The following is a 17124-nucleotide window of genomic DNA, read 5'->3' on the forward strand; positions in this document are numbered from 1 at the left end:
TGTTATTACACCATCAAGTGTTGATAAGGTTTGGCTTCCTCTTCTCCTCCAGTGGCCACGGTCAGCCGTGTAACCTTGTGGAACTTTCTGCATCAACAGCTGCAGTTATCGTCTCCACGAGAGGCAACCCAGGAAGGACACAGTAAATCCGGTTTGTCTGTTTGTATTTATTGCTCCCGTGTTCACAGTCAGTACCTGCACTTCTTCACTGCGAGATCCATCCGTCCTCTGCTAGATGCTCCCCTACACTGTTGTTGTGTCTTCCTGATATTTATAAAGTCATATTATCATCTTAGCTATGGCATCAGTTCATGTGACAGTTTACTCCTGTTGAGTATTGCCTTTACTACAGTGACGTTATTCCCGACCATTAATCTGAAAGATGAAAGAAGGATTCCCTCCCTTTTATTTTAGATTATAGACTTAACTTCCAAATCCTCTATTATTGACCACTTTCTTCAGTACACCATGATCTGCATTATTTCTTATGTTTAAATATTACTATATTTACATACTGAAATGTGATTTAACTCACACGAGGTAAAAGAAAGGAGGCACACGTCATCTGACAAAAGACGTCATCCCTGTGTTTCTTCTTTATTTCCCTCCTTATCTCTCTTTCATCTCCCTGAGATGGACGACAAAAGCAGCAGCAGGATTTCATATCCTCTTTCTCAGCTCCTGCGCTGACACGTTCTGCTTCAGTCTTATTAAAATAGTTTCTTCTTCCCCATCCTACTTTTCTGACCTCTCTAAGAAGATGAAGTCAGTTTCTTCCTTCAACTAGAAAGACCCGTCCCTGACGAAAACGTCAAACCACATCACCAGGTGTGGGGAATAGACTATTTTAAACATGTTAATGCTATTTTGGTGGAGATATCATTAGATTATAACAAGCTACTGATACCTTTAATAAGAGTGAGGAGAGAAAATATGTCATATGTATATCCCTCCTTTTGTTAGGTCTTGATGTAGATGTGTCCACATGAAGCACTGAAGAAGATGTGAATTACCTGCCAGGCCTGTTTGTCGCAGTGCAATGATAATGCAACAAATAAAGAAGAACAGCTGTCCTAGCGTACAGAACTATGTAAAACTAAACAGTATTTGCCAACATTTTTAAGTCTCGGCACATATTTTACGTTAAAAAAAAAACACACAGACAACACCAAAAGAATGTCAAAAACAGAATATATAAAAAATATTTAGTCTTACTTGACTAACAAGGAACAGACTGTGAATGTGCCAAAATATAATTTGCTCTTACAAGTGCAAAGTTTGCTCTTTGCTCTTATTTAACAAAAACTTGTTTTTATGCCATGTTCAGCAGAACATAAACCTTCTTCGTTCTCAATCATTAATATATTCAAGATCTCCCGCTCTTGTTCACGGTGTTTTTCAATGGAATATACTCACGGCCAACACATGTAAAGCATAGCTCAAGGTAAACAATCTCAAAGGAGAAGATATAAACAAACGACTGCTGGCACCATTGATGTTTTTAGAAATGTTTATGCAACGCCAGCACAGGGACCAAACATTTACCGCTTTGGAAGTCGGTATCAAAAGTGACTGATTTCAATTGGTGCCGAACAAGTATCGTTGTTTTCTGAATAGTCTCTTAGAGTAGCAATCAGGTGAAATATGACAATTTTCCAAGACACACCTAATGATTTGAGAATAAAGAGTGGTTCGGAATCAGTGTTCCAAAGGGTTGATAAATAAAGTAAGTAATAGTCATTTGTAAAGCGCCTTTCTAGAACAAGGTCAATGTGCAATAATGAATACAAATTTTATTATTGATTAATTATTTTTCTTTTCTTCATAATCCGTTACTTAAATTTGTTGTTTGAGGCATTTTCAGGAATTAATTTTATCTTTTGATTTGTCCTTTTATCCAGCAAAACAAACTGATCGAAAATAAAAACGTTATTTTGGAATATTCAGTATATACTGTAATTATTTATTGATTGAAATATATATGCTAAAACATAATTATTTCTCTAACTTGTAGCATTTGGTATTTCATTTTTTTTCTGTATATTTGTACATGAAATAAACTAGATTATTTTCTTTCATTCTGGTTTGTTTGTGGCCCATTAAACAATCACGCTATACAATGTGTGCCTTTGAGAAATGTAACCCTTGATTGATTCTTTTTGTAGAATCTACAAACTTGTGTGTTTATCAAATCAATGTTTTCATACCAAAGGATTGCTGGTGAGTTGGAGTCGCTTAGGCCCAGGTATTAATCTACACAGTCACTTATATTTAGATTTATTTAATCCTAAAACAAAACCAGGAACACACTTTGTATTTGTTCGCCACCTCAGCCTCCCGTGGTTCAGAATTTAGTGACAGTGTTTAGCAGTGAAACGCCGATAACACAGATAAACGGGTCTATTTTGATTTATCTGAGAAACTTTCTTCACTTTCTCTCCAGTGGATTTATTTTTCCAGTGTTATCGCTGACAGGACAGAAAGCTTCTTCGCTTCTGTCTGACATCTCCAGCTGGATGTCTGCCAGGCACATCAGCATCTCCAACCCTCCAGCTAATGCTAGCCTTTGTAGTTGCCCTCAGAACCTCGTGTTCCTCTGTCCATGCAAGAATCTCTGCGTGAAGTCACGCTCGACAATCTCAACTCCCTCCTCTGACCTTGTTGGTGGGGATTTACAGCTCTTTTCTGGCTGCTTTCCCAACACCAGCTTCTCCTGCAGAATTCCTAAACTAAGTGATCTCATTTGAACTATTTCTCACCGACACCACGGATTAACCTCAGCGCAGGTGGGATGACCCGGCCCACCTCTGGCAGGTCCACCAAGTCCCAGTGGAAATGCAAGTGTCATGTGAACCTGCACCCTCCTGGGCTGCTTGTATCTCACTTTCAGAACCACTTCAGACAGCGGCTCACTCGTGCCAGCACGCTCTGCACGCATGAATATCAATATGTGGGCTGAGATTTTAGCTTTAAGCATAATGCATCTTCCACAGGAGCCAGACCTTTCAAACACCACTCCGATAAATTGTGGAGCGCAGATTTGTTCCCGTGGAGGATTTATGCGACTTGAAACAGGCTTAAGAAGTAAGAGGGTTGCAGGGAAATGTCGCACAGAGGACCGGTCCAAATCTAAACGGCTCTGGTGAGAACATCTGCGACGTGATCCGCTGCTAATGAGAGGTCGAGGAGATGAATAATATGATGTGTTTTTAGCACCAGATTTTTTATATATAATCAGCAGATGTTAAAAAAAAAACCACTAGTTTATGTGGCCAATTGGTTTGGCCCTTGTGTACAGAATTTCAAAGATAAAATAACATTTAAACACAAATTTAAGTGAAATGCTGTTGTCTTTTATGATTAAATATACATGTATATTTTCAAAATGTAACACTTTTTAACTAATAAGGATAAAGCTGGGCAGGTGGATCTGAAGAGGCAGAAAGAGAGTTAATTAGTCCGGTTTTCTGGACCGTGAGAAGGTTTACAAGTAGGAGAGGTCGGCCGGGTCGACCTCCCACTGAAGGTCCAACCATGATTGCCGGAGAGTATGGAGGAAGAAGGTGTGCTACTGGAGTGTGTGGTGACATTTCTGCCGGATCCCCTGGGAATAAAAGGGAATCCATAAATAAATACATTTATTCGCATTTTGCCCTTTTCACATAATATTATTGATGGTTATACATTTTATTATTTAAAGGCTTTTCTTCAGCACTCAAGGTCACCATAGAGAAAATGTGTGTGTAAAAGTAGATATTGAAACACAGAAAGAAGAAAAATAAAGAACAATATTTTAAAGTTTGAGAGGACATAAGCACAGAAATGGGTTACAGGGACAAAATGAAGACATTTTTTGGATAATTTGGATTTATTTAAATATTTTTTTCCTTATTTGATTATCATTATATATTTAATGTTAACACATTCCTTTTATATAGAAATATTTCCCATATCCATAAAATGATCTTTCTTGTGAATATGTTGTCTATATTATTTTGAATATGTCCTTAAATATACTTTATTGAAAGGCTTTATATTAAAATCTGTGTCGCTAATTCTTTTTGTAGCATTTTTGTTCTTTATTTATTCTCGTATTGTTTTTGTATTTATCAGATTATGTCAAATAAGTACAAACATCACATTATTGAGAATCAAGAAAAGAAGGAGGAGGGAAAGATAAGTACACAAAGAGTATAAAGTAAGTATACCTTTTTATATAGTTATTCCATTTAGTCGATTTTTGTCAATCACAGCTTTCATCATTGATGGATTTTATTCATAGTTCAATCTAATGGTTGCTTCTATATTTACTTCATTTTTTTCCTCATGGCATCAATCATGTGAGGTTTTCAAGTGGCCCCAGGGGAGATTCATTTTTCACACCTGTCACAGCTTGTGGTCATGTTCATACAATGTATGACCAAAAAAGAAATTGAAAAAAACAGTATTTTTCCCACTAAAAAAAGAGTTCTATGCAACATCCTTGATCGAGCTGCAGCAGGGCAACATCTCATCATCATTAGCTAATAAAGGACAAAACACACACACATACACACAATACACGCACAGTCGCAGCTACTCATTTGGCTCCTTGAGAGAATGAATTCTACAGCCTTGACTGAAGGCTGGTCTTGCTCCTCATCATCATTAAATGCTTTTTATGCAAAAAAGAATATTGCTGCAGCAGTGGGGGAGTGTTGACTGCTTTTTCAGGGACTCCTTTTGGAGAATGAATCAATTACCTCCCTGTCAATAAACTCAGTGGCGCCTTCAAAAGAATCCGACCAGAGCCAAAAAGCAAGATGAGGTGTGTGTAAAGAATAATTACTCCATAATCCATCAATGCCGGAGCCAGATGCTGTAACACAATTGATCTGTGAGCAATACTTTGCAACACCATTTGTCTTGAGGCGTAATCATTAAATTAATTTGCTGTGTAATTTTAATTTGCCTGTGTCTTACGTGATGGATTTTTTTTTTTTTGGATGACTGACGACCACAACAGTGGTCAGGGATTGGGAGGCCACATTAAGTATGTAACTGGGCCACCAGTGGTGACGGAGTGTTGCTCCCTGTCAAGCACAACAACACGCCAGTGAGCGAGAAGCGAAGAGCAAACACAGACTTGACTCATTGAATATGTGTAAAGCACACAGTGACCAACAAATTACTGGCGACGCCAAGAACGCTGATAATCAAAGTCAATTCAGTGTAACTGCGTCTGCAACAAAACTGCAAGAGAATATTAATGTTGATGTGCGTGCTAGAAAACTAATGCAAACATAATTATTTGTTTGATATGTTTATAGCTTGTAACATGTCTGCCCTTTTCCATGTTGTTTTCTACATGGAAAATACAAAACAGTGACAATATATTTTAGTGCTATGCCATGTTAAGGAATCAAGCTCAGCTCCTCCAAGTCTGAGACCATGGTTCTCAGTCAGGGAACGGTTGAGACAATTCCATAGTTCTATATATATATATATATCATGTATTTTGAAGTTGTATTCAAGAGTCAGGGGAGGATGTGGAAGGTGTCAAGTGTGGAAAGAGCTGAGCCAAAAGATGTAGCTCTCAATCTAGTGGTCGATCGACGCAAGACTTTTCAGGAATAGTGATGGATTAACGAAGCGTCATTTGCAAAGCTCACAAGGTGGCGCTCTCAGTCCATCAGGGCAGAGTTTAATGAAACCGTATCAACACATCACTAACTTTAGGTTGTCATTCTTAAACTTAATTGTTGCCTCCGTGATTTCTGGAGGAGGAGGAAGCCCTGGGTCAGACCAAGAACACATAGGACAGATTGTGGAAATATCCTAGTTTTAATGCAGAAGAGTTTTAATTACATTTAAGATCATTTATTTGGAAATATACTGCTTACATGAAATGAGTACCTTATGTCCTGATATCATGTGTGTATGGTTAATCTTTTTTGTGATCAATTGATCAATCAATCAATCAATAAATGACAATTTAATCTAAGATTTACTGTTTAAAAGATACTTGTTAAGTAGTAACTGTAAATGTCTGAAAACATTTTACTGATTTAATGAAAAAGATGAGATTAAAACAAACAAATTTAGTTTTAAGAAATGTGTTTTTGCCTGAGTTGAACTAATGACAAGTTAACAAAAAGAATGGTTTGGAATATGTTTGAACTTCTAACGTTTTTAAACTATGCAGAAATGGTTGAATCTAATTGAATCACAGTTCAGATCTTGTATTTGTGGCAAACGCAAAAGAGTTGAACGTTTGAACATTTTTTATTTTATTTTTTAACTCTTTGAACTCAACCCGTGCGGCTCTGGATGCTCTTCTGTGGTTGAAAGAGAATAATGATCTTTTTATTTTCCAAGTTTACAACCCTGTGGGCAAAAGTAACGGAAAGTTCATCCGGAGATTTAAAGAATAAGAAATGTTGATTAAATGATTTACAACATGAGTATTTTTTTTGACACAAAGATCTGTGAGCGTTAGCTTCAATGTATGGATTAAACTATTTTATAGTAAAGTTTATTTGTAAGGACACTTAGAAAGAAGTTTTTCCTACTTCTTTGAATTCTTGATATTAAATGGTTTGTTTGAGAAATATCAGAGTGACCAGAAGAAATGATGCCAACAATTAGTTTCATATTTTTATTATATCTCATGACATCACTGGTTGTTCAATAACCAAGTTATTTTAAATATTTATGAATACAACAAATGTCAAATAAATCCATATAAGTTCATTATTATTTGGACTTCTGGCCGAAAACAAGTCGATTTATTTGAAAGGTTTTTAGTGGCCACTCACCATTGCAGACTTGGAACAGTTTACTGGAGCTGCAGTTTTGACACAGTTTCAGTGGTGATAATGTTCATTTGTTTTGGGGTTCATTGCGGGGTCATGCAGTTGACACAAAGGTTTCCGCAGCAGGTCTCACTACACACCGCGGTACAAGTGTTTTGCATGAATGTGATTTAATTATTGGGATCATTAGCAGGCTGCCTGGAGAAGCAATGCTTCCCTAAGTGGGCTATTTGAGAGTCAAGGAAAAAAAGATGATTTCTAATAGACGCATAGTTTGTGACATTATCATTTAAATGTCCTGTTTTTTAATATTTTTCTATTCAGTTCCTCAAAATTGAGCCTTGTTAACAAATGTAATCCCCACAAAAGAAGACTGATTGTTGCACATTTGTTCTGTTTCTTCTTCAGTGTGCGAATGAAGTCTGAGTCACAATCAGTCATCAGATGCAGGGAGTCAAACGGATGAACTCTCAATGAACTGTGACGCATTCACTGACCCGGGCCAGTTTCGCAATCAAGTCAGTTAGACTTCTTCTGTCATGAAGATGTACTTAGTTGAACTTATGAATGATGTGCAGTTATATAATTTCTATTTTTCTCGTATCAATACGATTCTCACATTCACCTGCTATAGTTTTTGTTATATTATATATATATAAATATATATATATACATGTCGAGTATCACAGTTAAACCAATTTCTTCTATTTCTTATTTTAAGACTTAAACAGTATAGAATTATAAGGTTAAAGGTCAACTAATGTGAAAACCCAACTCTACTGTCTCACTTACATGTTTCAAATGTTGAAGTCTTCCTCTCCAAGATGCAGTAAGTCTCTCATTATGACCATGTTATTACTTTATAAAGTTCTCCCACTGTCTAAAATATCAGGTAGGTAACAAGAGCGAAGTCCAATATGTTATAATAATGGTCTTCACTCCTCCTGCAGCAGTGAAGAACACCCTGCTTCTTTCTTTATCCCTTGTGTTATCTCAGGGTCAAGGTGACCCAAAGTCCCGAAAACAAATGTAATTGTTTTATCTTGTTTTTTGCTTCTGGGTCAAGATGAACTTGACCCCAGATAACACAAGGGTTAAACACGTCCTTTGTAGATGGAGACTTCTGCGATTCACGACGCTGTATGACAAACCTCGATGTTTGACCGATCACAGCAGAATGGGTGTTGTAATAGTAACGAAATTTTAGCTTAAGTACATTTTCTAATATAAATACTTAAATGAAAATAATTTTGTACAAACAGACACATACTGATGATGATCAACAAGATCTATTTAAGACACACTTTAATGACTAATACAATAAAATATTTTTATTATTATTGTCAACAATAAATTGCATTTATTGTTATATTTACTTACATTATATTGTGTTGTTTTTTTTTACTTTGATTTCAAATCCTGTACACACTATTACAAATATTAACTAGTACTATTACTTACTACAAAAGAGCAGTTGATTGGTTTCATTGCGGGTGGAGCTCAGGACTGCACTTCTTTTTCAATGTCAGATGATAAATCATATCAAATAGCTTGTAATGCAGGTTGATTATATAGCCTTGATTATATATCAGCTCTTCTCCTCATCATCTACAAATCCCTCAATAATCTGCACCCCTCATATCTCACCGACCTCCTCCACCTCCACTGTCCAACCCGCCGTCTCAGATCCTACGATGCCAACCTCCTCACTCCCCTCAGGACAAAGCTCCGAACCCTGGGGGAGCGAGCCTTCTCTGCTGCCGCCCCCACACTCATGCCCTCAACCCATCAGGAACTCTGACTCACTCCACACTTTCAAATCACTCCTCAAAACTCACATGTTCAAAATTGCATTCTGTTATCAAAGTTGCGTGTATGTTTATTCTATTTAATGTAAAGCGTCTTTGTGTGTTCCATAAAAAGCACTAAATAAATATGATGTTTATTATTATTATTATTATTATTATATTTAAGATGGAACCCATTTAGATAAAATGAGACTGACATTCACAGTTAAAAACAACACATTAATCCACAATAACAACAAAATATCTGTGACTCAATGGTCACAAGAATTGATTTGGTGACTCTCCTTTATAGACTCAAAAGAGAGACTAGTGGACGATACAGGATCATTGATTTTTGCTCCTCATCACACAGATGTGATGAAATCATAGTAGATTATGGATGTGACGCTCTCATTGTTCTATAAATCGAATTATGTGATTATTTTCCTGTAATTGAAACAAGTGATAGAAATATTGGTACTTATTTTCCACACAGTTTCTCCTGCAGATATCAATGCTGCCCAAATACAAAGCAACCTTTCTATCAAGTCAATACGAGCAGCTTGGTTCCTGTTGTTTCTTCGTCGAATGTGTCACGTTCTGGCGAGTTCTTCGCGGCTCTTCTTTCTTTTCAGTGTTGGCAGAGATATCACCGCTTCAAAGTGCTCCACTCTCTGAGTGAACATGACTTATTAATGGTGGCAAGTGTTTTAAGTTTATATAACCAGTGAAGGTACAAGAGCTTTCTTCAGGTTGGCAGGAGGAGTCAGAACGTGTCACAGACTTTCTTTCAGCCATGACAAGGATGTCCAGGTGTGGAGGGAGGTCTACAATTTCATCAGAAGGTCGGGAACAAGTTAGTAAAAACACAAGATAATAAGACATGGCGTTTCGATGACTATTTAAGGTTTCAGATGGTTTCCACTCTCTCTGGTTGTTGTGACTCTGTCTAGCAATGCGCTATGCTAAGCGAGCGCTCCTATTAATGCTCGCTCAAGGTCAGCGTACAATCAAGAGATTGGCAATGAGTAATCTGGCTGCCTCCGCCTCCGAGGGATCAACTGGATTAAGGTATCGGGGATTGCGGCGGAGTCAAAGGTTGAGAGATGGCAAATACAATCAGCGCGTCTCTATGCGTTCTGCTTCTTCCCATCATTCACCAGTAATCACGCCGCGGACCCGTCGCCACCGTGAGACCATGAGTGGTTGCTGAGGGATATGATGCTGGTGATGATTCATTTGCCGCTGTATCAAATTCTCATCTGTTCAGCTCGGGCTCATCTATTATGCCCTTTGTTTTTTTCCGTAAGCTTCTTACAACACTTCTCCATTGACAGTGTCAATTATCGCTCTGGTACTTGGATAATAGGTTTTCATCACATTATTTTGGGGGGATTAGAAGATGGAGAAACATACCTGAAATAAGACACTTGCACACATAATCTGGGTTGGATGTGCATTTTCTACGTGCATGAATGATCATGAATATTATAAACATATCATGAGATAATATACTGTATATCAGTGGTCTCTAACCCACAGTCTGCTCAGAAAGAAAAAAATATTTTAAATTAATTTCTGTTATAAATTATTTAGTTTAGAAAAAAAGTTTTTTTCTTCAAGTTGTTATTGGCATGTGGCTCTTGACACAGCAGGACGCTCTTAGTCAAGTTTACTCAAAAAATGAACTTGTAAATTATTATTGTAAATTAACTATTTTAAAACGAAGGTTGGTTTATGAAAATAGTTTTGAACTGGTCAGACCTAAGTTTGGTAAACCCTGCTGTAACTCATAAAATGTCCATTATACCTCAAATCAAATCAATACTGTGAATTCACATTGTAATTGTCGTAAGAAACGAATTCATAAAAAATTGTGTTACAATGTTTTTTTTAATGATTAATGATGGGTTAATAATTTTGAATGAAACAAAACCTTTCATCTGTCTGACTTTAAAAAAAAGTATATCTATCTATCTATAGTAAGGTTGTCTGTAATGTGAGCTTTTACTCTGAAAATATAATTCCAAGATTGGAGTTGATATAAAAAAAAAGTGGGTTTGACAATAAATTATAGTAACAAAGGAAAGAAAATGATGAATAAAAATTACAAAATGTAATATTTCTGTTACCCAGAGATGCTTGTAATTGATTGACCGTTAAAGGTCTTTTAATTTGTGGCACATATTTATAAGTATATCCCTACATTTATATTACATTTATGCAACTAGCACACCCCTTTTTACATAGCGACTTACAATAACCCATTTAAACAATCACACGCCGATGGGAGTTGGACGTGACACAACCGACAGCTCAGGAGCAATCAGGGTTAAAAGGCAACTAATGTGTTGATTTTAGTGTGTCTTGAATAATCTTGGACCTCCATTGTACTCATCAGTATTTGTCTGTTTGTACAAAACTCTCTTTTCATTGAAATATTTACATTAAAAAATGTGCTTAAGCTCCGCCCACTGAAAACACTTTGTGGAGAAGCTGTGATTGGTTAAACATCGAGGTTTGTCGTCGTCAATCCCAGAAGTCTCCACCTCCAAGGGACTCGTTGTATTAACAAAGCAGGGCGTGATTACAGCTGGCTGGAGGAGAAGTACTATTATTACATCATAATGGACTCAGCACTCGTAACCTCTCGTTCGCCAAGGTTTTAAACAAGTACTGTTTAAAGTATTTTCTTCAAAACATGGTCATGATGAGGCACTTTGGAGAGGAGACTTCATCATTTAAAACATGGGTTTTCACATTACACACAATATTATCCAGAGCCACAACCTAGTTAACGTCTGAGCGATGTCACATTTTAATCGTCAGTACCTATGTGAAGCTTTTCCACCATTTATAAAGTCCTAGAACCTATTTTGTCAACATGTTTGCTTTTCTGAGCGAGACAAAGGAATTAGCATTACAAGGCCGACTCTATAATTCATTCAGCGTCGATAATAAAAAGCACAGATGAAAGGAAAATGCCAATATGTTAATAGATGCGGGGGAAAGGAGCGTGTGTGCGAGAGCTTATATGGAGCCGAGCGAACAAGCCCGTCAGTGCTGCCCTAAATACATTCGAGATGTAAACACACTCACTGTCGTACCTGCCTGCTGCTGCAATTATTCACCAGCTCGTTCATGTATTAATCACAATCAGACGTCACCGCCTGGCGATTATCGCCGCTCTTATCGCACAACTTTCTTTCAACTGGAAAATGTCTTCCGCAAAAATGTTCCTCCAAATGGAGCAGACTATTTATATATCGTCTCAACATACCTGTTGCATCATCTCTGAATGAGGCTCTCTGTTTCTGCTGAAACATTGATGAGATCTTCATCCTTAAATACATCTGCGTGTGTTAGTGGTGGCAGAGTTGGTTTAAAGAGCTCGCCTCGGTGTCTGAAGATCAGCACCACTCCTGTTTTGCAATATTAATTAGAAAGCTGTGCTCATGACTCGCAACTAGTGCGCCGCAGGGCTACACATCTGGAGGCATGGCGGCTAAATTTAGCCGCCACAAACCAACAATTGCATAAATTAAAGCCTGTTTTCGTCTCTCAAGGGCAATCAAGAGGCTGTTAATCTTCCATTAACAAGCATGCTTGATGAAATGATATTTAAACACATATTCATATGTTAAGCTCAAATACTGCTTCAAATCATAACATTTGAATATTGTAAATGAAAATATCACTTTTGACTTCTCAGGATACACACTTTAACCAATATGTTGTCTCTGGGTCAAGGTGACCCGGAGACCTAAACAAAAGGGTTTGATGTATCCCTTGTTTTGTCTCTTGGTCAAACCTCCACCACTGCATATGTATTTCTGTAAGTCAGGGAGGTTGTTCACCTTGAACCAGAGAAAACACATACATGAAAAAAACTGGGAGCCAATGCAGAGATTTAAGGATCGGGTAAATGTGAGTTCTTCTACTAGAGTGGGTCAGATAAAACAAGTCATTACTGTGAACAAAATGTTGTTATTAAAAAAGTTCAAAACAGACTTGGTCTTGATACCTCAAACATTTTGTTTCAGGCCTTCGGGTCACTTTGACCCAGATATGACACAGAGGTTAAATGCATTTTGGCAGTTGAGTTTCTATTCTATGGTATTGTTCATCCTCCTTATTTTGAGAAAGGAATTTGGGAGTACAGGTGCCTGGAACTGGACTCTGAACTGACCTTAAGTGTAATAAAACTTGTTAAGAACTGTTCTGAAGGTATAACAGAAGCCCAAAAATGTGTCTTTGAATCAAGATCTGATTTCTCATCATTTTTTAAAGCGTTAAGTCAGTTTTTAATCTGACACTTAGTAAATTGAATCCCTTAATGTATTTTATCCTACAATATATAATACACTATAGCCTATGAAACTGACGTAGCACAGTCACTTTTAAACAACATCGTAGACAGTAGACTGTATGTGCTCTTGCGAGTACGGTTTCCATCATTTGTTATTCTTTAAACAAAATTACAAACAAGCGTAAAATACAGACTTGTTTAGTTTCTTCCAGAACAATAGTTTTAGTATGGAGGTTATTGTAATGTTTTTGAATGTGTCATTTTGGAAGATTATGAAGAAGTAGACAAGTAAGCGTCAATCGCTTCATTAAAATGAACATACAGTACATCTCAGAACCAGCAACTGTTGGATAAGAACTGACTTTAAACACAAAACAATGAAACATTTCTATAAGTTAGCTTCATAGTTTCTCACAGACATTTTGACGACCGGATAAATTCAGGTTTTGGTCTCAAGATAGCCCATGAGCTACACATTTTCCCCGCTCGTCACATTCAGACCTGAAACAATGTTTTTCGTGAGTCTGATTCCAACCATGAACGACGATTCTGATGTCGTCGTCAGGTAAAAAAAACATCCCACTCGGCCTCCAACTGTGAAAAGTTTTGCTTCCTGGTGCATGACTGTGTTGTGACACAAAACTCATCCCACATTGTTTTTACTCTTCGTCTGCAGGGGAGAATACCCAGAACTATTTGGCTTTCAGTGTCACGCCTTGACCTCTCCAGATGAATGCTGAAGGACATTTTCTGAAGCCTGGGGATTCGTGGCTCTTTGTAAAGGCCTCTTTCATCCGTCCTCTCCATCCTCTGCAGCACATCTCTTTATTCTCTGCAGAGCTGCAGCAGTAGCCTCAAGTGTTTACGTGTCATTCTGCATGACTTATACATGAAGAAACTGCTCTTTATTCATCTTTGGGACTCCCACTGTGCCAGCGTGCCTCTCCACTCTCTATATCACTTCAGCTGTTGTGTTCTCTGCTACCTTTTCATCTCCATGCATGCGCAGACGTTCACACTCAGTTCATTTCAACCTGGCAGCCCCGTGAAGTAAAACAGATAGAGCTGCCCCACTTTTTACTGCTCCACATGCTGCGCTTGAAATTCCTTTTGCACTTGTGTGTTTGATGATCAAGCGAATCCAAATATTGGCTGATTATTCATCGATCTGATATTACAAAGGAACAAAAAAAAATGTAAATTTATTGAGAATCCTATTTTTGTTAAACAACTTTTTCTCTTTTTCATGCGAGCAAACTAGTTTGAATCAATCTCCACTTATACAAAGAGGCAACATACTCTGGTGGACTCTGGAGTCCTGTTAGCACTTCACCTTCAGCCATATTCACCTATATCTCAATGTTCTGAAATGACTCAAGAACGAAGGAAAATATTTAAATGACCATTTAAGGACATATTTATTTATTTATTTAAAATAGCTGATTCTGGAGTTCCATGTGGATTGACGAAAGATTTGAAGGTTTTGTCGGATCAACACAACAATGCTTTCTTGGTGGCCTGTTGTCGAACTACGAAACCTGCTGTCCTGTTGAGCTAATCGCTATCAATGATATCTTAAATACTTGTCCAAAATATACCGCAAAAAAAAAAAAAAAAATCCTTTCAACTACTTCAAACTACTTCCACTATTGATATTTTCCATTAGATCAATCCAGAATTTTCAAAGACATTTTTTTCTTCTTTTTTCTGTTTTTAAAAGCATTTTGTCCATGATAATAATAAGAAACTTCATTTCACAGTGTCCTGATGGTTGACTAGGGAAAGAAAAATCGTATTTTAAAATTCAAGAATTCATTCAAGGTTTAGATCTTAGAGAAACACCTGCGACCACAAAATAATCTGCTACACCGAATTGGACAATGACAATATTCAGAGGTAAACCAAGGGCAGATTCTCACATTTAAATAATGTTTTTCAAATCACTCCTCAGTGTTCCTTTAAATAACATAATATTGTGATTGAGTGATGTTCTTGTCGTTTATATATATATACATACAGCAATAAAAACAACATAAACAAACTCATTGATTTTATTCTTTTTGTTTTGGAAAGTAAAGGGACTCGGTTGGCACACTAATGTTCAGATCTCGCCAACACAACTGCACTGCTGAGGCGTCTGTACTTTTTATTTTCACACTGATTTATCTGCGCATTGAAGTTGTGTTCTTTATTGTCCTCTGTGGATAGATGCTCATCGCTGGTATTGAATCAATATCTATTACAAAGCAAGCAGATAACTACCTCCGCAGTATAAGAGACTGTAGATTATTTATGAAGATTGCCTTTAAAAAACCTGCAGCTTTAATGATCTGAACTTCCAGCATTTCACAATGGTGGTCGAGATCAGTCCTCCTGCTGGTTCTTTTGTGAGCAAATTTAACTTGCTTGTAGTAGTGAGTGTGTTTGTTATTAACCACTTTTTTTTCTGTACACAGTCTGTCAAACTGTTTTCTTCAACTGAGAAAAACAACATGATTTCGAGCTTATAATCCATGTGTTTGTGTCTTCTCGTTTAGACTATTTTAACAGTTTGTTTTCATGTCTTAACAAAAAGGAGCTGTCTCGCCTGCAGTTAATACAAACTCTGCAGTGAGAATTATGACTCGCTCTAGTAGAAGAACTCACATTCCCGATCCTTAAAACTCTTCACTGGCTGCCAGTTGCTGTCAGGATCAATTATAAAATTCTGGTTCTTACTTTCAGATCTATTCATGGTCAGACTCCTCCTTACATCAGTGAAATGATCCAGCCTTACACCCAAGCTCAGGCTCTGAGGTCTGTGGATCAGAATCTACTGATTGTTCCTGAACACGGTTTCTCCCAAGCTTTGAAATTATCTTCCTCTCCCTCTGCGTTTGATGGAGTCTACTCACTTCTTTGAGAAGCATCTTAAGACATTTTTATTTGTTTAGGCTTATATGCAGACTTTTTCTTAATTATCTTGGGGCTGCTGTGTTTATCTCTATGTTATCGTGACCTTTTAAAGTATATTTATTAACTGTGTATTTTGTTGATTGTTTAAGCACTTTGTGACCCTGGTCTGAGAGAGCCGCCTTACAAATAATAATTACTTACTTACTACTTTAAGAAACATCTTAAGACGTTTCTATTTGTTCAGGCTTTTCCTTGATTTTCTGGAACTCCTGTGTTGTTCTCAGTATTATCTTGATCTTTAAAGTATGTACTTTTTTGAGTATTGTTTTGATTGTTTAAGCGCTTTGTGACCCTGGTCTCCAAAAGCGCTATATAAATAAATATTACTTACTTACTTACTTACTTACTTTATTAGCTGCAGGTTCCAATTTGAGACAACCAGAACTAGTGATGTTAAGATGAGGCCTGAACAGCTGATCATGATACGGTGTCTTAATTTTGAATTGACACTAGATGGCCCTCTCTGTGTGAAAATGATGCCCTGTTTAGTTAAGGAGCCAAGAATTATAAAGCAGAGAGTGACATCTAGTGGTCTTTAAAATGAAGACACTGTATCATGATTCCATATCAGATGTTTCATTAAATCGATCACTACCTGAAATTATGGACATCTATGTGAAGAGTGTACGTTCTCCTTTTGCTTGCGTTGGTTTACCTTTGAGCACTCTGGTTTCCTCTCTTTAGAAAAAAAACAAACAGAGGTGATTTATTATAATAAATTGTCAAAGGTGAGTGTGAATGTTTTTTTGTCTAAGTGTTTTGTGGGGACGTGTTCAGGGTGTCACGCCACATTTATTCTTAGTTAAATTAAATGTATCATATAGCTGGGAACATGCTAGTACATCCTGTGCTAATGCTAAATGCTTTTTGAGATAGTGGAGAAAAGGGGCACGAAATTAAACCTATTTTTAACTCCGCTCTCGTCACTGTTGTTTCATTATAACCGCTCAAATGGCTGCATTCACACCTGAGCTCGTGCATATGAGCCTGCTATTTTTGTCTGCGGGGCGGCTGTCGTGGATTCACGTAAACAGGATGAAGCGAGTGTTTGTGACAGGCTTCTTTAAATCAGTAGTCTGAATCATGACTGTTGATATGCAGCCCGAGCCTGCATCATCGCAGGAAGGTAACAAAAGAATACATTTTGGACAAACACGCTGCCAACTGGCTGCTTTGCCAAAGGATAAGAGTATGATGAAATTGTGAGCTGTGTTCCACGTCCTTTCCTTTGACGTCACCTTTTGATTTAGGGATGGCTGCAGGCTTAAAAGGCGGTGAA

The sequence above is a fragment of the Callionymus lyra genome, chromosome 14 (assembly GCF_982586985.1).
Source record: "Callionymus lyra chromosome 14, fCalLyr1.hap1.1, whole genome shotgun sequence".
Lineage (NCBI taxonomy): Eukaryota > Metazoa > Chordata > Actinopteri > Syngnathiformes > Callionymidae > Callionymus > Callionymus lyra.